The following is a 26,785-nucleotide window of genomic DNA, read 5'->3' as shown; positions in this document are numbered from 1 at the left end:
AAGTACTTAGAAGTGTTTTTGTCACATTTATGGGAAAAGTTAGACTAAATATTGTTCTAACACTTCCCAACAAAGCTTAAAGCAAGATCTCAAAAGATAGAAACTTTTATTTCAAAAACACAAGCTTGGTTTACTACTTTAAAATGTTAGGTAGGAGTTCAAGGACACCAAGATGTCAAAGACAGGGTATTAGAAAGAAGTCATTGGAGGACAAGACAAGGAGATGTGTCCTGTCCCTGTTAACAATAAATCCCATTATCATGACAACCCCCTGCCCCAAGTTTAAATTTTAAAATGACCAAGGGGGTAAATTTTTGTAAATCACAAATCTGATAAAGACCGATATTGAAAATATATAAATATTTCCCACTTAACTTCATTTAGGAAAATAACTCACTAAACAAGGACTGAAAATTTGAAAGATACTTCACCAAAACTAACATTCAGATGGTCAATAAGCTTGAGAAAAAATATTCAACATCATTAGTTATTAAGCAAATGCAAATTAAAATCATAATGGTAATACCACTACCACTATTTTACGAAAATAAATAAAATTAAAAAGACTGAACATACCAAGTTTGGCAAGGATTTTGGTCAAATGGAATTTTCATTTACTGGAGAGGTAGATATAAAATGTAATCATTTGGAAAATAGTTTGGCAGTTTCTTAAGAATAAGATAGAAGTACCATATGATCCAAACTTTTTTTTCCTAGAAATTTCCCTAAGAGAAATATAAGTGGATATAAAATTTTATGTACCCTTATATTTAATGTATACCTTTTATAAGTAAAGTTATTTTAATACTACATGAGAATTTTTATCTTATAATTGTAATATTTTATTTTAATATTATTGCTGATTATTTCTGTTTTAAGTTTCATGAATGACCATAGGACTTTTCTTGATAACAGAGTAAAACTGGAAATAATTGACATGCCCATGAACAGAGTGAATAGAAAAATATATTGTATATGTCATTATTATATATGTTACATGTGATTATACATTATCATTATTGTATAACAATACTATTCAGAAATAAAAAGAAATACTTCCAACAGCATTGGATGATTCTCAAAATAATTATGCTGAGCAGAAACAGACAAAAAGTGTACATATTATATAATTATACTTATGTTAATTTTTTAAAAACACTAATTAACTAATGACAGAAAGCAAATCAATGGATTCCTGGAAAGGGCTGGGATAGGAGTATGAGAAAACTTTTGAGGGCTAGGGTGTGTTCATATTTTTACTGTAGTATCTGTACAGTGTATACACATTTCAAAATATTTAAAATTCTGTACTTTATATGTAGTTTATTTAGAAATTATAACTTAAGCTGTTAAAATTTTAAATGTTGAATTTTAATTCTAAATGCTATACTTTTAAATATATTCTAGATTTAAATGCTATGGAAAATATTTTTAAATTAGCATAATATTTCTATGCTTGAAATGAAAAAGTTTCCAAAATTTTATTTGAAATACAGCATCTATATTTTAACAAATTACAGAGATTTGTACTAAGAATGAATAATAAACTTGCTAAATAAAACCTTCCCAATCAAGATTCAATTTAAAGCAAACTCTTACAAGCAAATTAGCAATTAAAAAAAATTAGTGTTCCTATAATTGCAAATGTTTGCGCAAAAGTTATTCACATTGAAAATTGCCATAATTATAATCATATTGGCCAATGTTCTTTTTATCCCAAAGAAGACCATAGTGATCAGAGCCAAGCAGACAGTATCACCACTGGGTCCACACTTGGAAGAACTTTCTCTAAGAAAATTAGAATAATCATGTCAGCAAGTAAGTATCATCCCTAACCTCACCCAACACACAAAAACATATCACTGATTTTAAGAGCACACAAGTATTTGATTCTGTCTGTGATGTCTTCATCAGATGTTTCTTGTTTGCTCAAAGTAGTACTGAGAACAACAGCCACAGTAGTGCCCACCTGAAGCACCAGCTACTTGGGAAGCTAAAGCAGGAAAATCAAGGATTGCTTGAGTATACAAGTTCAAGGCCAGCTAGGCAATGTACTGAGATCCCATCTCAAAAAAAAAAAAAAAAAAATTGTTTAACGAACAAACAAAATAAGAGTAGTACTTGGGGGACAATGAGGGGTTAGTGCTAATAATTACAAAGAAAATACAGTCGGGTGTGGCAGCACACACCTGTAATCCCAGTGGCTAGAAAGCTGAGACAGGAGGATCATGAGTTCAAAGCCAGCTTCAGCAACTTTGCTAGGCCCTAAGCAACTCTGCCAGACCCTGTCTCCAAATTAAATATTTAAAAAAAGGATTGGAATGTGGTTCAGTGGTTAAACGCCCCTGGGTTCAATCTCTGGTATTCCCCCCCAAATAAAAATAGATAGGTAGATGATAATAGATGATAGATAGATAGATAGATAGATAGATAGATAGATAGATAGATAGATAGATAGATAGATCGATAGATAGAAAAGAAAATACAGGAACAGAAAGGGGCAACATCAATGACCTCCAAAATAGGAAGTGAATATATGAATGTACTTTTCTAAATCATTATTCCTATTAGGAACAGACAGATGAGAATGGTGGGAACATGGGGTTAAGAGAATAATTCTGTACTGACCCAAATGCTTTCTTTGCCAAAAAGCAATTTAGCTGCAGCCTTGCCTGTCCTAAGTGAACATGATATGCTACATTCCTCAGCAGACCACCTGTTATCTAAAAGGAAATGCAGACCCAAAATAATGTTCATAAGAGAAACCCAAGTTATTTTAAAGGGAGAGACATTTGTTACCCTTTTCATTCCTCCAAACAATAAAATCTGTAAGAAAGTATGATTAAGAATCCAATTAGAACCTCTCAGCATGGGCCAAGGGAACCTAGAATTGTCATGGCAATAGGTACTCAAAAGACTGAGGTCATCCTGCTGTCAGTCAAAAGTCAAGAGATGGGCCAGGACAGGTATGTTTGGTAATTTCCCCCGGAAACCAATAAAACTGGAGTGCAAGAAAGACACTTTGTCTCTCTTCTCTCTGAGAGGACCCACGCACTCCCTTAAAGAGTGTCCCCTTTCCTTTTCCCTATCCCTTCAATAAAGTCATTCCTACTACTCTGAGAAATATGTCTGACATCTTTCTGACTTGATCACAAGAATCAGGGTTTGTAGGGGATTCTTTGTGCTGCCTCATTTCTCAGAAGGCCCCAACTCTGTAAACATTGCCATTCTCAAGAACATCTTCTGTAACATGGATGAAGTTAAGAACTAGAATGACTAATATAAATGAAGATGGTAATGTGCTTACTGTTTCTAAAATCTAGCAAATCATTTGACTTCTAAGGTACAATTATCACTTATTCTTACAGTAGTCACATTTTATGAGTGGTTTTAAGATTAATTATTACATAATTATTTCTTAATATAGGAGTTAAATTCTAAATCTTTAAAATCACTTCTCTTTTTAACTCTTGGTGAAGTCATTATCTTCCCTTATTCTTATGGCATATTCATTTTACTTTTAGGAATATATATAGAGATCAGTAATTGAAGAAATACAAGGGTCCTAAAATTTAAGCAATTTTCATACAGAAATATTGCAGTTGAGTTGCAGTAAATCAGAAGTCAAACACTATATACTAACAGTAAAACCACTGTCTTAATACAAACTATACCCAAAGTTTTTCTCCACAAATCTTATATCAATGAATCATGCTTCGTTAATATTGGTTTTGCATTAAGAGCCATCTTTGAATATTCACCTATTGAATTGATTAGAATGTGAAGTAACTAGCATTGAATTTAAACCATGGGAGTGTGATTTTATTTTAGAATACATTATTTTTATACTGTATGAGGGAAATTCACATATAATAGGCTATTTCTTCAGGCTCAGAGAACAAAAACACTTAGGATGCCTGGTGGAGTTAGAAAACATAATTCCTTATGTCCTAAGCAGACCAAACATTCCACTGCCTGATTTGAGAAACATCTACAAGTCATGAAATATTCAGGGCCTTTTAAAACAAAATCTAGTTTTGCATACAATTTAGAAAGAGGGTGGGAAAGAAATCGAGTTTAAACAAAATTGTGGGTGAATAGTTACTTGCTGTTTGAGAAGGCAAGAAGTCATCAAGGCTCCCAGGGAACATTCCTAGGACTGGAGAGCAAGGGGTTGAGTGAGCCTGGTAGTGCATCATATCAAAGGGAACACATGCTGGACAGAACATTGCATAAAAGGGAATACCAAGGTTTGAATGGACAGCATGAAATTGGGCTATATTCAACATTGTATGCTGGGAGAGAGGGATGTGGAAGGAAGACCCACAGGACGGACTTCATTCCTAGGATCTATGCTTGTCAAAAATAAACAAGCAAAAACATGTTAATAAAGAGCCGTGGATGCCTGGGTCACTTAGGTTATAGGATTCAGGGCTAGCAAAGTACAACTATAACACAAAGTATCAATCTTCAATATTATACATTTACTATATTCAATATTATACATTTAATATTATACATTCAATATTATACATTCAATATTATACATCCACTAACCCACACCTCTCTACTATGTCCTCAAGACAAAGGCAATTCCACATAAAAAACTGGCAAATTTGTACCACTGCCAATATCACAGGTAGGCATATATTTAGAGAGCAAGGAGAATTTTGAGCAATGGAAGTATTTAATGTAAAAGCAAATTAATTATCTTGGAAAGATAATGAAATGTCATGATTGCAACCAATTCTTAGATGGTTAAGTATAATTCCTGGAGAGTTCCATTATTCAATTTCCCTGTTTTACTTTGATTTCCTTTTGCAGTTCTGGAACCACTCTCAAAATAACACTTTCCAACACTGCACTTAGATCCAAGGATCACAGTTCAGGATTTACATCCTGTGCTACTTATTTTTTATAAGGCATATTTTCTAAGGAAGGAAAGTAAAACATCATTGACTTGGTGGGCAACTATTAAATATTTAGACAATGTATGTGAGCCTCCATTTGTATACTTTTCCAAAAATATTGGAGGTATTCATGCACTACTAAACAACAGCTCTGCAGTGGGGAAAATCCTCTGATAAGAGAAGGAAATTTCCCTATGGGTTCAGAACAATAAAAAGGGCCCAATGTCAGTCCTCAAGTGTAACAAAAAGGTGAGAGGGTGAATGACACAGATATTAAGATGATACAGAACTCTAGTAACTACTCTAGTTGTATATGAGATCATTCCATCCATCAGGGACTTTACAGGGAAAATTAAGTTATATAGGCCCCCAAACTGGCAGTGTCTAGGAGGTATTTGGTAAACATGCAAATGTCTTTTGGAATAGTTAAAAATATCTTAAGAGGAGATCCTGAGAAAAGTTTAGAATTGCTGCCAACCAAATAGGTCAGAAAAACTCAAATCAGAAGATTTTGAGATGTTATTATGAGTTAGATATATTTGTAATCACCAGCAGATAAAGCAAAAAAATCCTAGTCAAAGTACTTGGCTATAGAACCATAATAATACTTAATAAAAAATGAGTATTTCACATTAATGTTTTAACTGTTGGTCTTAGGTTCATGTGAATTAGGTGTGAAGAAAATAAAAATAAAAAAGACTTTCATTTTCTGTAGGAAATAGTAATAGTATGTATAGAAAGGAAGAAGTTATTCAAAATCCCCAGACCTTTTGCAATTGCTAAATATCAACTAAATTTTTATTTGGTTATGCTTTATATTACCCACATGAGTAATTTATTATGTAACTTGTCATAGTTTATTTCACCTAAAAGATACAATAAAATGAATCATATGTGAAAGAATTTTGAAATTCTAAAGTGTGATAGATTGCAAAGTATCTCATTGCTAATGAGTAAATAAAGATTTAATAACTGTATTAAAACATACTAATATCCTACCCAGTGAAGATCTGTTTATCACTTGAAGGCAATAAAATGTTAATATTTTAAAAGCCTACAAAATACATGCAGAAAAATATAACAACTTTATTCTGTGCCATATAAGTACATTCTAGCATCAATATATTAAAAAGCAAACTATAAGTGACACATATCAGCATTTTTGTCAAGCTTAATCAATATTAATTTGGAAGGATACATTGAAAACAATAATCTATGTAGGATAAGAAATGTTTACTAGAAAATAATCATTTTAAAATATAATACAATTATAGGTGAATTAAAGTAAAATGGGTAAAGGTAATACTTTTCTGGAAAATTTTAGAAGAAATTACTCATGCTCCCAATTTTATTCAGATTCTAAACGTATTTAATTCAAAGTATCTAACACTTTTTAATATTTGAAAAATTTTCTAAAAGTGAAATCTGAAATCTTATCATATGACCATCTTAGTTTTTATTAAATATCAGATTTATGTTCCATTCAAGAAAGAGATGGAAGTAAGGAATATATCCATTAAGTTGTCTTCATTAAGCATAAAAACATTTCATTAAAAACCCAGTAGTTTACACAGACTTGGTGCAATTAAATCTGCTTTACACAATACAGAAATATAATTCACTAGTCCTAAATCACCTGAGTAGAAATACTTGTTTAACCATTAGAATTGTTTTGTTTTTCTTTTTCCAGTCCTGTATAACATGAACAGATTATTTCCATAAAAGAGAAAAATCCTACAAATTTCCATGTATAACTCTTATATTTGTATTTTGTCCCAGGGGAAAAAAAAAACTAATGGATATATGATGAGCTATAATAATAATAGCAAAAGAAAAAAAAAAACCAAAAAACCCTAGGAACAATGGTTGACACATTTCAGATGAATACCAGCTCAACTAATCATAGGAACTTACAAGTAAGTTTATTTTTAAAAATGTTTAATGTAGCAAGTATTGACTGGTATGTGCTTTTATAAACCATGTTTTCAGCACTGCATAGGATTAATGGCAAACTGAAGAAACAGCATGCCAATGCTCAACCTGCCTAATCTCTGCCATCAGCACATCCAACACAGATTAGATCTTACTTCTAGTATATGTAATCAGGTGTAAGATACACCTTTACAATGGCAGAGTAAGAAAAAAATATATTTAAGCTTTGGAAGGAAAGAAATTTGAAATTCAGAATTTTGCAGGAACTGTTTTGATTAAAATTATTACAACCACATTCAGATATAACAAATCCATACAATATGCTCAACCTAAACACTCCACCAAATACGAACTCCATGAGATGAGGGGCTTTTATATGTTTTACTTACACTGAGATGGAGAGGTAGGGATTATTAATGGAGTTTTTTGTTGTTGTTTGTTTGTTTTGGAATTCAGGAGTAACCAAATGTTTTTAATTCCATGATATTGGGTAAATGTAAATTTGAAGCATATTTTGGAAATACAAATACACACAGCGCCAATCTTTATTATTATGGATTCTGCATTGGCACATTTGTCTACCCTTGGCACATGCAAAGACATTTTTAGTGTGACAAAAAATTCAGTTGTGCATATTCTCAGTTGAGGTCAAACAAGGCAAGACTGTCATCTTGCCTTGGCTGTCATACTATAAATAAATGTCTTTTTCATGGTCTACTTAGTAACACGCTTTTGCATTTTTTACTTTTCGTTGTTGATGTTGCTATTTAAAATGGCCCCCGGTATAGTCCTGAAGTGCTTTTCACAAGACTGTAATGGGCCTTACAGAGAAAATGGGTTAGATAGGCTTCATTCAGGCATGAATTATAGTGCTATTGACCATGAGTTCAATTTTAATGAATCAACAAAACAGTATATCCAGAAAAAGGAAAGGAAGAGGAATTTGCTGATCTACACATTAGGATAGCTCCAAAAACTGTTCTAGAGCGTATAATAAAGCCATGGCAAAGATGAAAACATGGCAAAATTTGTGGATTCATAAGACTTAAAAAAGAGATTAGGGAAAAAAAAACATAATGAGCAGCATTGTCGTGAAGTACAAAATTCAAGAAAATTATGGTAATGTTATCAAGGGTCATAAAATTGTTAAATTCTTCTTTGTATGCTACTGTCTGTCTCCCACATTTTCAAAGGTGATATGATGTGAAAAATGCTAAACTTGTAGGTTGTGCAGCTCAGGAAGCAACAGAGGAATTTTTAAAGTATGTTAAATGTTATACAGGAAAAGGACCATGTAGAAGAGAAAAGGACATGCTGGTGAGACTGGTTTTACACAGAATCGGTAAACAAACAACTATAACACAAGTGGCCTCCAAAGACCCTAGCAAAAACCATGCAATTAATTATTTGTAAGCAATATGTATTAAATAATATGCCTTTAAACAGAAATATACATAAAGCAAGGTTATATGTTGATCAGTTGAGGAATATATGACCTGAGGTACACAGGAACCAAATACTCTATTTCCCTTGGGGACCATGGTTTCATATTTGCTAATTCAGTGTTTATGACAAGATGTCCCTGCCCTGTCCCTGCTACCTGTGAATATTATCTTACATGGAAAGAGGGATTTTCTTATTTTTCAGATGAAATTAAAAATTAAGGATTATAAGGGAAAGAAATTATCCTGGATAATACAGGTAGACTGTAGGTAATTGCAAGGGTCCTTATAAGAAAATGGCAAGAGACTCAGGGTCAAAAGAGATGTGACTGCAGAATTAGAGGTCAGAATGATGCAGCCAAGAGTTGAAGAATGTAGACAGCTTGGAGAAACTGGTATCAGTAAGAAAGAGATCCTCCCTCAGAGCTTCTAGAAGGAATATTACAATATTGCTCTGCCAATACTTGGTTTTAGTTTCATAAGACCCTTTTCAGACTTCTGAATTCTGCAGTATAAGATTATAATAAATTTGTGTTGCTTTAAACCACAGAATATGTGGTGTTTTATAGGAGCAATAGAAAATGACTACAACTTGCATTTGGCACAAACTCAGACAAGCAGGAAAGTGGGAAGCTTTATGAAAGTGAACAGAAAAAGGAAGGCTTCAAGTATAATTTGATTCAAGGTTGTTGTCATGGGAAAGCTGGAGGTGGAATGAATCAGAATGGGGCAGCTTCTGGGATTAGTTAGGGAGCATATTCGACTCTGGTTAGTGCTGAGTTGGAAATGAGCAAATAGGGAAACTGACGGTCATTAATGGGGATCCTGATTGTTCTGGGCCAGTTGTAGCAGAAGTAATGGTTTGACTTTCTGGACTGGCTGCTACAGAAATTGTTGGCTGAAATTTTTTTTCATCATATTTGATTATCTGAAACATTAAGAAATGGTCCCTCTGGTGTGCATTATATGATTTAAAATTCTCTGGTAAGAAATAAGCATCTATTGCTTTTCTACTTAACATCTTATTTATCTGGCTGCGACTTTCCTATACTTTATCTTTCATTTTCAGAAGCTTGTCAAGGTACCTCTAAGTGCAATAAATTTGTATCTATATAACTTGAGATTCACTAAGTTTCTTGCATATATGGATGGATACCTATCAAAACATTTGGAAAGTTTTCAGTCATGATGTGATCAAATCACTAATTCTCTCTTCTTCTAGAAACTTAATGGTACATTGGTTAAATCCTCTGATATAGACCCATAGCTCCAAGTCTTTCACCCCCAACACCATTTATTTGTTCTCAAATTCTCATGAATAAATTTATGGGAAGAAAAAACCCAAATACATAATTAATGGCAAAATTTTCAACTTCCTTAAACAACACAGAAATATATATTGAAAACCAAAATAGATTTCATGACCAGAACAGCTGAAATTTGAAATGAAAGAAAACACAAGTGTTGATATTGATGTATACAATAATTAAAATATTCTTATCCTGTACAATGCCAAGATTTCTCTTTGTGAAATAGATCCCACTCTCACATTATTCCAGGAATTATTCCTATTGTATCATGATTTTCCATCTCTTCTAGATCATTCAAATCAAAATATTAATCGAAAATACGATTCTTTCCCTAAAGTTAAATCCTTCTCTAATAAATGCTTCATTTTGTGCTTGTATTATTGACACTTGGGTATTGGTGACCTCATCCTGCTTTAAGTACAAAAATATCTTGATGACTCACAAACTTACATTTTTAATTCTAATCTATCTTAGACTCTGAACTCATGTCTTATAAGCCTTTCAATCACTTGTTACAACATCACTACAGATAAAAATGACTGCTATTAGATATATAAATGACAACTCTGCATCCAGTTTGCTTAGTCCAATCACCTTTGTAATCACCTTTGTTTTTTTTCTCAAGTTTCATACCTACTTTTTCCAAAAAAAATTTTAAAAAAAATGTCAAAAATAAGATCACTTCTTCTACCTCTACTACTTCTATTCTGTTTCAACAATGATTACATGGTCTTATAGTTCATTATGAATACAGGAGCCAAAATTATTTATTTTATTTTAGTTATTTATTTATTTTCATACGGGGGATTGAACCCAGAGGGGCTTTACCACTGAGTCACATTTTCAAACCTTTTTCATTTTTTTACTTTGAGACAGGGTGTCACAATGTTGCCAAGGGCCTTACCAAGTTGCTGAGGCTGGTCTCAAACTTGAGATCCTTCTGCCTCGGTCTCTCAAGTTGCTGAGATTACAGGCAGGTGCCATCATGTCCAGTGCCAAAATCATTTTTTAAAAACCAGGTTTTATCATTCCTCTGCTTAAATTCTCCAGTTTAAGAACCAACATTCTTACAATTTCCTATACATCTCTAGAGATCTGATTCTCATTAAACTTACTTTATTATTACTTCTCCTTCAAGCACTTTATGATTGTTACGAATTTTGTTATATATCAAATTTGGTTATATACTTAACCTTTAGAAAATACAGTATCCTGAAGTTTTAGCAGACAAAGAAAAATTTGGACTAGAAAAAGAGAATCAATAATTTTGATTATATTATTTTTGTATGCTTCTTAAAATTAAGAAGTAAAGTTATTATTTTACTATTTGCTTATATTTAATCTTGATGGTAAAAATTAAACATTATAAAATTAGTGCTTCATTACTTGCTATATATGTCTCTAAACATCTTCCGTGATATGACATATCAGGTCTGAGATTGAAATCTTACACCTTTAAAAGAACATTGAAATCTGTTTTTGAAATATTCTAAAATACTTAATCATATGCTATATTATATGCTATATGTAATATTCATAAGTAATCAATGTTATGTTATGACTGATATTGGTAGGCAGAAAATATAAATTGTTTTACTTGAAAGATTTATTCATTAAAACAAAACCATTTCAGCAATAGTATTTATTTTAAGTCAACTTATATAAAATGCATGCCATCTCTCAAGGTCCCTTATGTAAAACGTTAATGACAGGTTGTTGATCACATTACTTAAAATAATAAGATGTAATTATTTCAGTATAGAAATTGATAACATTCTTTTATTTATTATTCAACAATTTAATTACTGAGCAACCATAGTGAGCCAGACACCACACTTTACTCTGCATACAGCAGTGTGTAAAATAGACATGAGAATTCTCACATATCTCACAGCAAAGATTGTTCTCACCTTTTGAAATGTTCACACTGCTACAGTCCTCCAAATGAAAAATCTAAAACATCAATTCATGCACCTTAGATATGTACAAATTCTACTTGTTTGATTATACCTCAATAAAGTTAGGGGGAGAAAGTATATTCTGCAACAGAGAAATTTTATGCTACAAGAATTTTAGGGAAGAAAGACCCATCACAGCTCAAAGGTCCCTGTGTCTCCCACATGCTGAATTCATTTTTTGTTGTTTTTGTTTTTTGTGTTTTGGGTTTTTTTGTTTTGTTTTGTTTCGTTTTGTTTATTGTAAACAAATGGGGTACAACTTGTTTCACAGGCTGTACATGAAGTAGAGACATACCATTTATGTAATCATACATTTACATATGGTAATAATGTTTGATTCATTCTGTTATTTGTCCTTCCCTCCACCCCTCCCAGCCCTCTTTTCCCTCTCTAAAGTCCCTCCTTCCTCCATTCTTGCCTCCCTCCCACCCCCCATTATGTATCATCATCCGCTTATCAGCGAGATCATTCGTCCTTTGTTTTTCTGGGATTGGTTTATCTCACTTAGCATGATATTCTTCAGCTTCATCCATTTGCCTGCAGATGCCATAACTTTATTATTCTTAATGGCTCTGTAATATTCCATTTTATATATATGCCACAGTTTCTTTATCCATTCATCAATTGAAGAACATCTAGGTTGGTTCAACAATCTGGCTATTGTAACTTGAGCAGCTATGACCATTTATGTGCCTGTATCTCTGTAGTGTGCTGATTTTAAGTCCTTTGGGTATAGGCCAAGGAGTGGGATAGCTGAGTAAAATGGTGGTTCCATTCCAAGTTTTCTGAGGAATCTCCACACTGCTTTCCAGAGTGGCTGCAATAATTTGCAATCCCACCAGCACTGTATGAGTATAACTTTTTTTCCCCACATCCTCGCCAACACCTATTGTTGTTCCACATGCTCAATTCTGGGCTACCAATGGCTCATGGGCTGGGCCACTGTGGTAAACAAGTCAGCAGCCTTTGAGGATCCAGTGGAAGGACTTGTGATCAATGAAGAGTACAAAATATGGAAAAAAGAACATCCCTTTTCTTTATGAGTTGGTGATTATTCATGCTCTGAGGTGAACAAGTCTAACAGCTTTCCAAATGTAAAGGAAAGAAAGGAAAGATTCCTGTAGTCAATGGCTTGTCCTGGGGACACACACATCAGATGAACAAAACAATCTTGAGATAGCCAGTGTACAGTTCCATTATGATGATGCTCAGTTTAATGAATCACACAATAGTGAAGAGAATTCAGAGTTTTTTGGCTTGGTCAGAAGGGAAAATTGAAATAGAAATCAAGATCAACCATGAAGGAGAAGTAAATACTGCAGGATATATACCCCAGAACCCTTGCATCATTGTAACAAAGAATCCATCTAGTGATGTTCTTGTGTTTAACTCTGAAACATCCTTCTAAACCAGACAGTTATGGAGAGTGCAACCTGGACTTGTGTCTTCACAGACATCGAAAGAATGACCATGAGCTTTCCTGGAACCCAAATCTCAGTGGACATTTAATAAGTGACTCAGATGACTATTCCATCTGCCCGTGGGATATAGGTGCCATCCCAAAGGAAGGAAAAGTGCTCAATGCAAAGACCATCATACATAGGGAATATAGCAGAATTAGAAGTTTCCTGGCATCTGCTCCAAGAGTTTCCATCTGGGTCAGTTTCTGATGATCAGAAACTTGTGATTTAGGATGCTCCTTCAAACAATCCTTCCAAACTAAGCCGTTCAGTTGATGCTCACACTGCTGAAGTGAACTGCCACTCTTTCAATCCTTATAATGAGTTAATATTTGCCACAGGATCAACTGACAAGACTGTTGCCTTGTGGGATCTGAGAAATATGAAAGTTGTTTTCCTTCAAATCACATAAAGATGAAATATTCCAGGCTTAGTGGTCACCTCACAATGAGAATATTTTGAATCCTAGTGATACTGATGGCAGAGGGAATGTCTCAAATTTAAGTAAAATTGGAGAGGAAATATCTCTAAAAGACACAGAGGATGGCCCACTAGAGTTGTTGTTTCTTCATGGTGGTCACACTGCCAAGATATATGATCTTTTTCCTGGAATTCCACTGAACTTTTTGTAATTTGCTCTGTATCAGAAGATAATTTAATGCAAGTGTGGCAGATGGCAGAGAACATCTGTAACATTGAAGATCCTGAAAGAGTGTGATCTTAAAGGACAACAATCCTGGATATGTCTGTATTTGTATTTTACACTCCCTTTTCCCCCCAACTCAACCCCGAGGTTGATTTGACACTAGTTTTGAAACACAGACTTTGCTCAGCTATCCCATCATTACAGCACTACCAACAATGCTATTAGCTATTTCATTATCAAAAGTGTCTGAGAGTGGATGATAAATCATATGGTCACCTTTCCCATTATTTTTTTTACAGTATGGATGTTAGTATTGCCAAGGTGTAGCACTTTCTCCACAGAATGTCACAACAAACAACCTGTTGGTCTCCTCATCACTGAACTTTTTTTGCTCTTTTCAGAAAATAGCTTGACTAAAGTTTTCATAGAGACTTTTCTGATTAGTAAAAACATGACATTTTTCTTATTTTAAAATCTCTCAGTGTTCTAAAAATCAGACACTTGATTTATTGAACAATATTTTAAATTCTTTTCTTTATTGTATTTTTACACATTATGATACTGCATACAAAAATCTGAGAACAGGATACTGCACTGTTTGGTTAGCCTATATACTATCATTAAATTTTTTTCAAGAAGGATTTAAATTAGTTAAAAGACACAAAGTAACTTAGTAAAATCTGAATTAAAAAGTAAAATCTGGACTAAAGAGACAGGGAAATGAAAATATAGTAAGAGAAACTGTCCATTATTTTTAATAGTTGATTCATTTACTATTGATGCTGTGGCAAATTACCACAAACTTAGTCATTCAAAAGAACATAAGTTTATTACCATATAGTTCTATAGATTAGAAGTCCAGCATGAATCTCACTGGGCAAAGATCAAGTTTTTTTTTTTATCCATTATTATCTACTTATCCAAAAGCGATGGCAGAATTATAACATTGTGGAAGTTCCAGAGAAGAATCTATTTCCTTGTTTTTCTACCTTCTAGAGATTCTCTTCTTTCCTTGACTTAAGGACTCCCTCTTTTATCCTCAGAAAAGTAATGCCAAGTGAAGTCCTTCTCATATTGCCATCTTTCTGGTTTTCTTATTCCCTCTTCCTGGTGACAACACTTTTTCATATATTTCAGGGTAATTTCACTAGCTTAATGACAGTTGATTTACAATCTTAATTCTATCTGCACCTTTAATTTCCCTTAGTTACACCCTAATATATTCACAGGTTATAGGAGTTAGGACATACACTTCACTGGAGAACCATTATTCTGCCCAAGATAGTAGATCATCCTCAAATTTAAATCCTTTAACTTCCTAAAAACCAAGGCAAAAAATAATGTTAAAACAGAGCAAGATAAATCCAATCGGTCAATGTACCAGTTGTGAAGGAAAGGCAAAGTTTTTCCTAATGACATTTGTTGAAGAAAAAATTTTTTCAGAAAGGCTTTAAATATAAGACAGTGAATATCATAGTGAACAATGGCAATGAATCATTTTTTTCCTCCAAATGGGAAATTATATTTTATATGTTTCTCTTTGACATGGGATAATGCAAAAGTATTATTAAACATTATTGGAAAATTTCTTCTCATTTAAAAATATTCTTCATGCCAAGTCCTTGCTTGATTAAGAAACTATATTTTAATTAATTAGAGCTTCATTGACAGGCATCATGAAGCATCAGTGGAAAAGCCTATTAATAAAAGAATTTCAAGTGCAGAAAATTTAAGTATATCAATGCTTCTTTATCTCCCTTTTAATAATATTTTAATCAAGTGGGCATCTCACTTAGATATAAGGATAATTTATATCTTGCTTGATCAGAGAACAGAAGTCACAAAATATAAACAGATACAAATATATTTCCAAAACACTGTAATTCAATGAGTTCATGAATTTTATATTTTCGTGCAATTAAGAACCTAAAATAGGTCCATCACCTGCCTTACCCCTATCCATCACCCAACGCTCGAGGTTCACCTCCCGATCATCCGACAGCTGCCAGCAGGCTGACTGCAGACCGCCAGTGGAGAACCAGCTGCCTGCTGCGGCCTGGAAGTTCACTGTTACAGTACCTGCAGGATCCCTCAGCCCAACCAATCACTCCTTGCCTCTGGGGCCCTCACATCAACTGACTGCTCCCTGCCGCCAGGACCCCCAGACCAACTGACTGCGCCCTGTCACCGGGAACCCAGACTGACTGATTGCACCCGGCCTCCTGGATCCCACAACCACACCAAACACACCTGACCTCCAGGACCACTGCCGTACCAAATGCATCCTGTCTCCAGGACCTCCAGCTGACCACATCCACCCCTGAGCTGCAGCTCCCCATTTACCAACACATTTGGAAGCCAGAGCAGCCATCTTGGATGATCCTGGAAGCCTTAGCTCCGCTCTTCGGGTGGGGCAAATCCCATCCTGAGACGCCTGCTGGAGGCTTGAAGCCCATTGTCAGGTACCTCTCATACAGCAGGCTACTGAACACTGGGCGGTTTCATTAGTATATGACTGTTATACAGTAGATTTTCTTTTTTCTCCTTTTAAAAAAATTAAGTTTTTATTTCTTTATGTTTCTTGCATTCTTTTCCTTTTGTTTACCTATTCCCTCAGAGTTGCTTTCTCCCTTATTTACATGCTAACATCCGATTTCTTTTGATTACACTCTCACCCTTTCTATTTTCTAGAACTTCCGTATATTTTTTATTATCCCATTAATAGCCATATTCTTCATCCCTCTGCATCCTCTTTGTCCTCCATTAGAAACTGCAGACATTATGGTAAACCTGCTTGTTTTATCAAAGATAACATTTGAACTCATTTTGTTTATTATGACAATTTTGTTATTGTCCCCATAGGGGCTATTTGGTCTAGGATTGCATAGTGTCAGATTTGGGCACTGCTAATACTGATCTCCCCTCAAAGAAAGGGTTTTGGAAGCCTATAGGGCCACTATAAGCCTATAGGGGGAAATCTGCAATACCCCAGATCTGCACTGCTAGAGGGGAAGATACATGATCAACATGAAAAAACAAGGGAAGAAAATGATCCAAACAAATCTAGATTCTATAGTAATAGAATCCAATGACAGTATGTTAGAAGAAATGTCAGAAAAGGACTTCAGATTATAATGAGTAAGATGATTCATGAAGCAAAGGATGAGATAAGAGAGCAAATGCAGGCAATGAATGATAATACCAATAAGCTGAAAGAGCACCTGCAGGAAGCAAAAGATCATTTCAACAAAGAGATAGAGATTCTCAAAAAAAAAAAAAAAAAAAAAAAAAAAAAAAAAAAAAAAAAAAAAACCACAAAAACAAAAACAAAAAAACGGAAATCCTTGAAATGAAGGAAACAATAAACCAAATAAAAAACTCAATGGAAAGCATCACCAACAGACTAGACCACTTGGAAGACAGAACCTCAGACAATGAAGACAAAATATTTAATCTTGAAAATAAAGTGGCCCAAACAGAGAATATGGTAAGAAATCATGAACAGAATCTCCAAGAACTATGGGACATCATGAAAAGACCAAATTTAAGAATTATTGGGATTGAGGAAGGCATAGAGATACAAACCAAAGGAATGAACACCCTATTCAATGAAATAATATCAGAAAATTTCCCAAACCTGAAGAATGAAATGGAAAATCAAATACAAGAGGCTTACAGAACACCAAATGCACAGAATCACAACAGATCCACACCAAGGCACATTATAATGAAAATGCCTAACATTCAAAATAAAGATAGGATTTTGAAGGCCGCGAGAGAAAAGCATCAGATTACATATAGGGGGAGACCAATACAGATAGCAGCCGACTTCTCAACCCAGACTCTAAAAGCTAGAAGGGCCTGGAACAACATATTTCAAGCTCTGAAGGAACATGGTTGCCAACCAAGAATCCTATACCCAGCAAAACTAACCTTCAGATTTGAAGATGAAATAAAATCCTTCCATGATAAATAAAAATTAAAAGAATTTACAAATAGAAAGCCTGCACTACAGAATGTTCTCAACAAAATATTCTATGAGGAGGAAATGAAAAACAACAATGGAGGTCAGCAAAGGGAGGAACTACCTTAGAGAAAAACCACTCAAAGGAAAAACCAAGCCAACTTAAAAACCAAGAATAAGCCAAATGACTGGGAATACAAATCATTTCTCAATAATAACCCTGAACGTTAATGGCCTAAACTCATCAATCAAAAGACATAGACTGGCAGAATGGATTAAAAAGAAAGATCCAACAATATGCTGCCTGCAAGAGACTCATCTCATAGTAAAAGACATCCACAGACTAAAGGTGAAAGGACGGAAAAAAACCTACCACGCACATGGACTCAGTAAAAAAGCGGGGGTTTCCATCCTCATATCAGATAAAGTGGACTTCAAGCCAAAGTTAGTCAGAAGGGATAAAGAAGGACATTTCATACTGCTTAAGGGAACCATAAATCAGGAAGACATAACGATAGTAAATATTTATGCCCCAAACAATGGTGCATCCCTGTACATCAAACAAATCCTTCTCAATTTCAGGAATCACATAGAACACAACACAATAATTCTGGGTGACTTTAACGCACCACTGTCACCACTTGATAGATCTTCCAAACAAAATCTAACCAAAGAAACCATAGAACTCAATAATATAATCAATAACCTAGACTTAATAGACATATATAGAATATTCCATCCATCAACGAGTGGATACACTTTCTTCTCAGCAGTACAAGGAACCTTCTCGAAAATAGATCATATGTTATGCCACAAAGCAGCCTTTAGGAAATGCAAAAAAATAGAGATACTGCCTTGTGTTCTATCAGATCATAATGGGCTGAGAGTAGAAATCAATGACAAAGCAAAAAAAGGAAATTACTCCAACACTTGAACACTAAATAATATGCTATTGAATGAAACATGGATAACAAAAAACATCAGGGAGGAGTTTAAAACATTCTTAGAGGTCAATGAGAATGATGATACAACATATCAAAATCTCTGGGACACTATGAAAGCAGTACTAAGAGGAAAATTCATTGCATAGAGCGCATTCCAGAAAAGAATGAAAAGTCAACAATTAAATGACCTAACATTACAGCTCAAAGCCCTAGAAAAAGAGGAACAGAATAACAGCAAAAATAGTAGAAGACAGGAAATAATTAAAATCAGAGCTGAAATCAATGAAATTGAAACAAAAGAAACTATTCAAAAAATTGACATAACAAAAAGTTGGTTCTTTGAGAAAGTAAACAAAATAGATAAACCCTTAGCCACACTAACAAAAAGAAGGAGAGAGAAGACTCAAATTACTAAAATACATGATGCAAAAGGAAATATCACGACAGACACCACTGAGATACAGAACATAATGAGGAGCTACTTTGAAAATCTGTATTCCAAGAAAATAGAAACTACCAAAGACATTGACAAATTTCTAAAGACATATGCTCCTCCCAAACTGAACCAGGAGGACGTACAAGGTTTAAACAGATCAATATCAAGCAATGAAATAGAAGAAGCCATTAAAAATCTACCATCCAAGAAAAGCCCAGGACCAGAGGGATTCTCAGCCGAGTTCTACAAGACCTTCAAAGAAGAACTCATTCCAATAATTCTCAAAGTATTCCAAGAAATAGAAAAGGAGGGTACCCTACCGAACTCATTCTATGAAGCTAATATCACCCTCATAAGCAAACCAGGAAAAGACACATCAAGGAAAGAAAATTTTAGACCAATATTCTTGATGAATATAGATGCAAAGATCCTTAACAAAATATTGGCAAACCGTATCCAAAAACATATTAAGAAAATTGTGAACCACGATCAAGTAGGGTTCATTCCTGGAATGCAAGGATGGTTCAACATTCGTAAATCAATAAATGTAATCCATCATATCAATAGACATAAGGATAAGAAACATATGGTTATTTCAATTGATGCAGAAAAAGCATTTGACAAAATACAACACCCCTTCATGCTCAAAACACTAGAAAATATAGGGATAGTAGGAACATACCTGAACATTGTTAAAGCTATTTATGCTAAGCCCATGGCCAACATCATACTTAATGGAGAAAAACTGAAGCCATTCCCTTTAAAAAGGGGAACAAGACAGGGATGTCCTCGTTCACCACTTCTATTCAACATTGTCCTGGAAACTCTAGCCAGAGCAATTAGGCAGACTAAAGAAATTAAAGGGATACGAATAGGAAAAGAGGAACTTAAGCTGTCACTATTTGCGGATGACATGATTCTATATTTAGAGGATCAAAAAATCCAGAAAACTTTTAGACCTCATCAATGAATTCAGCAAAATAGCAAGCTATAAAATCAACACGCATAAATCTAGAGCATTTTTATATGCAAGCGATGAAACAGCTGAAAGGGAAATGAGGAAAACAACTCCATTCGCAATAGCCTCAAAAAAAAAAAAAAAAAATACTTGGGTATCAATCTAACCAAAGAGGTAAAAGATCTTTACAATGAAAACTACAAAACACTGAAGAAAGAAATTAAGGAAGACCTTCGAAGATGGAAAGATCTCCCATGTTCTTGGATAGGCAGAATTAATATTGTCAAAATGGCCATACTACCAAAAGTGCTATACACATTCAATGCAAATCCAATTAAAATTCCAATGGCATACCTCACAGAAATAGAGCAAGCAATCATGAAATTCATCTGGAAGAATAAGAAAACCAGAATAGCTAAAGCAATCCTCAGTAGAAAGAGCGAAGCAGGGGGTATCGCAATACCAGATCTTCAACTCTAGTACAAAGCAATAGTAACAAAAACGGCATGGTATTGGTACCAAAATAGACAGGTAGATCAATGGTACAGAATAGAGGACATTGACAAACCCAAATAAATACAATTTTCTCATACTAGACAAAGGTGCCAAAAATATGCAATGGAGAAAAGATAGCCTCTTCAACAAATGGTGCTGGGAAAACTGGAAATCCATATGCAACAGAATGAAACTAAATCCCTATCTCTCACCCTGCACAAAACTCAACTCACAATGGATCAAGGACCTCGGAATCAGACCAGAGACCATGCATCTTATAAAAGAAAAAGTAGGTCCAAATCTTCACCTTGTTGGCTTAGGATCAGACTTCCTTAACAGGACTCCCATAGCACAAGAAATAAAAGCAAGAATCAACAACTGGGATAGATTCAAACTAAATTTTAAGCTTTCTCTCAGCAAAGGAAACTATCAGCAATGTGAAGAGAGAGCCTACAGAGTGGGAGAATATCTTTGCCACTCATACTTCAGATAGAGCACTAATTTCCAGAATATATAAAGAACTCGAAAAACTCTACACCAAGAATACAAATAACCCAATCAACAAATGGGCTAAGGAAATGAACAGACACTTCACAGAAGAAGATCTACAAGCAATCAACAGATATATGAAAAAATGTTCAACATCTTTAGTAATAAGAAAAATGCAAATCAAAACTACACTAAGATTTCATCTCACCCCAATTAGAATGGCGATTATCAAGAATACAAGCAACAACAGGTGTTGGAGAGGATGTGAGGAAAAAGGTACACTCATACATTGCTGGTGGGACTGCAAATTAGTGCAGCCACTCTGGAAAGTAGTGTGGAGATTCCTTAGAAACCTTGGAATGGACCTACCATTTGACCCAGCTATCCCACTCCTCGCGTATACTCAACGGACTTAAAATCAGCATACTACAGAGATACAGCCACATCAATGTTCATAGCTGCTCAATTCACAATAACCAGACTATGGAACCAACCTAGATGTCCTTCAATTGATGAATGGATAAAGAAACTGTGGTATATATATACAGTGGAATATTACTCAGCTATAATAAAATTATCGCATTTGCAGGCAAATGAATGAAAATCGGAGAATATCATGTTAAGTGAGATAAGCCAATCTCAAAAATCCAAAATAAGAATGATCTCACTGATAAGCGGATGATGACACTTAATGGGGGGGTGGGAGGAGGACAAGAATGGAGGAAGGAAGGACTGTATAGAGGGAAAAGAGAGGTGGGGGGAGGGGTGGAGGGGAAGGAAAAAATAATGGAATGAATCAAACATCATTACTCTATGTAAATATATGAATATGCAAATGGTATGCTGTTACTCCATGTACAAACAGAAACAACATGTATCCCATTTGTTTACAATAAAAATAAATTTAAAAAAAAGAACCTAAAATAGTATTCAAATATTCACATAAAATCCTAAAGTTTATTTTCTTTATGCCTATACTCCTTTTTATTTGTTCTGGGCTACAAAGAAAAAAGAACATATACAAATAGTTAAATTAATATAAAAATTGACCTCCTTATAAGTAACATACATGAAATTGCAGGATGGAATAAAATAATACTTAAAGAAAATTTTATAGCATTAAATTCCTGTATTAGAAATCCAAAAGATCTGAATTAACCAGTTAAGCTTCTATTTTAGAAAAATTAAAAAAGCAAATTAAATCCAAAGAAGAAAAAATAAAAAAGGAATTCAGAAAACAATGACATTGAAAACAGAAAATAAAGAAAAACAACAAAATCAAACTGTTTTTAATTAATATTTTTACTTAAATATTATTATATCCATAGTATTCCTTTTTTAAGCAGTGTTGAAATATGTTACATATAAGATGCAGTTCACCTACTTAAAAGAATTCAATTCAGTGAGTTTTAGTACATTCACAGAGTCCTACAAACATCATTAGTTAATTTTAGGACATTTTCATCACTCCCTAAAACTTCACATCCTATAGCCCAATTTCTCATTTCCCTCACTATCTGTAGGCAACTACTACATGCTGACTCTAAACTTGCCTCTTCAAACATTTAATATAAATGAAATTATGTATCACTTTCTGTGACCGCCTTCATTCACTTAGCACTCAGGATTCTTTCTTGATGTAGAATGTATCAGAACTTCATTCCTTTTGTTGCACAATAACCTCTTAAATAGATGTACCACATTTTATTTATCAATTCAAATGGACCTTTGTTTCCACTTGACTCCAATGAATCCTGCTGCTGCTGCAAACACTTATGTATGAGATATATGTTTTCACTTTTTTTCTTATTGTTGTAATTTTGACACATCATACATAAATGGAATATAACTTCTCATTCTTCTGGTTGTACATAAGGTAGAATTACATTGGTCTTGTAATCATATGTGCAGAGGGTAATAATGTCCAGTTCATTCTACTATCCTTCCTGCACCCATTCCCCCTCCCCTCCCTTCACTTCCTTATGTCTAATCCAAAGTACTTCTATTCCCTAGTTCCCCCGCCCCATTGTGAATTAGCATCTGCATATCAGAGAAGACATTCAGTCTTTGGTTTTATGAAATTGGCTTGTTTCACTTAGCATGATATTCTCCAGCTCCTTCGATTTATCTGCAAATGCCATAATTTCATTCTTCTCTAAGGCTGACTGATATTTCATAGTGTACGTATACCACATTTTCTTTATCCATTATCTGTTGAAGTACACCTAGGTTGGTTCCATATTTGGCTATGTGAATTGAATTGCAACAAACATTGATGTGGCTTTGTCACTGTAGTATGCTGATTTTAAGCCCTTTGACTATAAACTGAGGAGTGGGATAACTGGGTCAAATAGTGGTTCCACTACAAGTTTCTGGAGAAATATCCATATGACTTTCTATAGTTGTTGCATCCATTTGCAGTCTTTTTCCCCCACATCCTCACCAACGTTTGTTGTTGCTTGTATTCTTGATAATTTCCATTCTGACTAGAGTAAGATTAAACCTCAGTGTAGTTTTCATACTTTCCTTTAATTGCTAAAGATGTTGAACATTTTTTCATATATTTATTGATCAAATGTTTTTCTTCTGTGAAGTGTCTGTTCAGTTCTCAGCCTATTTATTGATTGGGTTATTTGTCTTTTGTTGTTAAGGTTTTCGAATTCTTTATATATGCCTAAGATTAATGCTCTATCTGAGGTGCAGGTCATAAAAATTTTCTTCCATCTGTACACTTTCTCTTCACATTCTTGATTATTTCCTTTGCTGAAATAAACTTTTAAGTTTGATTCCAACCCATTTATTGATTCATGATTTTACTTCTTGCATTTCAGGAGTTTTGTTAAGAAAATCAGTTCCCAAACTGACATGGTGGAGAGTTGGGCCTACTTTTTCTTCTATTAGACACAGGGTCTTTGTTCTAGTGTCTCAGTCCTTGATCTACCTTGAGTTGATTTTGTGCAGGATGAGAGATAAGGGTTTAATTTCATTTTGCTACATAGGGATTTCCAGTTTTCCCAGCACCATTCATTGAATACTTCATCATTTCTCCAACGTATGTTTTTGGCACCTTTGTCTAGTATGAGATAACTGTATTTGTGTGGGTTTGTCTTTCTGTCTTCTATTCTGTACCATTGGTCTACATGTCTGTTTTGCTGCCAGTACCATGGTGTTTTTGTTACTATAACTCTGTAGTATAGATTAAGGTCTAGTATTGTGATGTCTTCTGTTTCACTCTTCTTGCTAAGGATTGCTTTAACTATTCTGGGTCTCTTATTATTCCAGATGAATTTCACAACTGCTTTTTCCAGTTCTATGAAGAATGTCATTGGGATTTTAATAGAAATTTCATTAAGTCTGTATAACACTTTTAGTAGTATGGGCATTTCGACAATATTAATTCTGCCACCCAAGGGCATGGGAGATCTTTCCATCTTCTATGCTTTTCCTTAATTTCTTTCATATAGTGTTCTGTCATTGTCATTGTAGAGGTCTTTCACCTCCTTTGTTAGATTGATTCCCAAATATTTTATTTTTTTGAGGCTACTTTGGATGAGGTAGTTTTCCTAATGTCTCTTGCAGTGGATTCATCACCGATATATGGGAACATATTTGACTTATGGGTATTGATTTTGCATCCTACTACTTTGCTGAATTCATTTATTAGTTCTAGAATTTTTCTGGTGGAATGTTTTGTGTCTCCTAAATATAGAATTATGTTGTGATCAAATAGTGATAGTTTGAGTTCTTTTCCCATTTGTATGCCTTTAATTACTTTGTATAATTGCTCTGCCTGGACTTTTAAGAACTATGTTGAATAGAAGTGGTGAAAGAGGGCATCCTTGTCTTGTTCCAGTTCTTAGAGGGAATGTTTTGAATTTTTGTCCATTTAGAATGATGTTGACCTTGGGTTTAGCATAGATTGTTTTTACAATGTTTGGGTACATTCCTACTATCCCAGAATTTTATTGAGAATTTTTGCATGTATATTCATCAGGAATGTTGGTCTGAAATTTTCTTTCCTTGATGTGTCTTTGTCTGCTTATGGTATCAGGGTGATACTTGTTTCATAGAATGAGTTTGAAAGGGTTCACTCCTCTTCTATTTCATGGAATAACTTGAGTATTGGTGCTAATTATTCTTTGAAGGTCTTGTGGAAGTTGGCTGAGAACCAATATGGTCCAGGGCTTTTCTTAATTGGTTGGCTTTTGATAGTGCCCTCTCTTTCATTGCTTGAAATTTACTTATTTAAATTGTGTATGTCCACCTAATTCAGTTTGGGTAGATCATATGTCTCAAGAAATATGTTGATGTCTTCAATATTTTCTATTTTATTGGAGTATAAATATTCAAAATAGTTTCTGATTATCTTCTATATTTCAATAGTGTCCATTATGGTATTTCCTTTTTATTACAAATTTTAGTATTCTCTTTCTTTTCATTAACATGGCTAATGAAAGAGTTTACAATTTTATTTATTTTTCCAAAGAACCAGATTATTATTTTGTCAGCTTTTTTAATTTTCTTGTGTTTCAATTTCATTGATATCAACTCTAATTTTAATTATTTCCTTTCTTCTACTGCTTTTGGTATTGATTTATTGTTTTTCTCAGACTTTGACTTGTTAGGTCATTTTTTTATTAAATTTTTATTCTTTTATTGAATGAGCTCAATGAAGTGAACTTTCCTCTTTGTGTCCCAGAGATTTTGATATGTTGTATTAGTGTTCTCATTTACCTCTAAGTAATTTTTTTCATCCCTGATTTCTTCTGCTATCCTTTTGTCATTCAATAGCATATCATTTAATCTCCAGGTGTTGGAGTAGCTTCTATTTTTTTATTTTATTGCTCATTTCCAATTTCATTTGTTTATGATCTGATGGAATGCAGGGTAGTATTTCTATTTTTTTTTTTTTTTTTTTGTATTTGATAAGATTTGCTTTTTGGCACTACATAGGGTCTATTTAGAGAAGAATCCATGTGCTACTGAGAAGGAAGTGTTATTTGCCAAATTATGGATGAAATACTGTCTCTCTGTTAAGTCTAAATTATTGATTGTCTCATTTAGTTCTATAATTTCTTTATTTAGTTTTTGTTAGGAGGATCTATCCAGTGGTGATAGAGTGTGTATTAAAGTCACCCAGTATTATTGTGTTGTGGTCTATTTGATTTTTGAAATTGTTTGATGTGATATAGATGCTCATTGTTTGGGGAATATATATTTACAATTATGTCATGCTGATGTGTGATTCCCTTAAGCAGCCTGATATGCAATTCTTTATCCCTTCTGACTAAATTTGGCTTAAAATCCACTTTATCTCTTTTGAGGATAGAAAAATCTACTTGTTTACATGAGCCATGTAAGTGGAGTATTTTTTCCCATTCTTTCACCTTCAGTCTGTGGATGTCTTTGCCGATGAGGTGAGTCTCTTGGAGACAGCATATTTTTGGCTCTTGTTTTTTAATCCAATCTGCCAATCTATGTCTTTTGAATGATGAGTTTAGGCCATTAACACTCAAGGTTATTATTCAGATGTGATTTATATTCCTGGTCACTTGGGCATTTTCTGGTTTTTAATTTGCATTAGTTTCTCCTTAGATTGACTATTCCTTTAGTATAGTTTCTTTGCTAGTTTTCAATTTATTTTTCATTTCATCTTCATAGAACATTTTCTTGAGAATGTTCTGTAGTGCAGACTTTCTCACTGTGAATTCTTTTAAATTTTGATTCTCATGGAAGGTTTTTATTTCATCTCCAAATCTGAAGCTTAATTTTGCTAGATATAGAATTCATGGTTGGCATACATTTTTTTTCAGAGCTTTGTATATTCCAGGACCTCCTAAC

At 34.0% G+C, this 26,785-nt stretch overlaps 1 pseudogene across 1 annotated transcript; it reads left to right on the top strand.

The window, feature by feature from the left end:
• Window positions 1-12,481: 12,481 nt before the first annotated feature.
• Window positions 12,482-13,730, top strand: LOC306669242 (histone-binding protein RBBP4-like; annotated as a pseudogene). The gene has a single exon. The product of its transcript is annotated as a histone-binding protein RBBP4-like (transcript).
• The last annotated feature ends 13,055 nt before the right edge of the window (window positions 13,731-26,785 follow it).

This window comes from Sciurus vulgaris (genome assembly GCF_902686455.1).
Source record: "Sciurus vulgaris genome assembly, chromosome: 9".
Classification (NCBI taxonomy): Eukaryota; Metazoa; Chordata; class Mammalia; order Rodentia; family Sciuridae; genus Sciurus; species Sciurus vulgaris.
The sequence above is the reverse complement of the archived record's forward strand: the minus strand, read 5'-3'. Positions and strand labels throughout refer to the sequence as shown.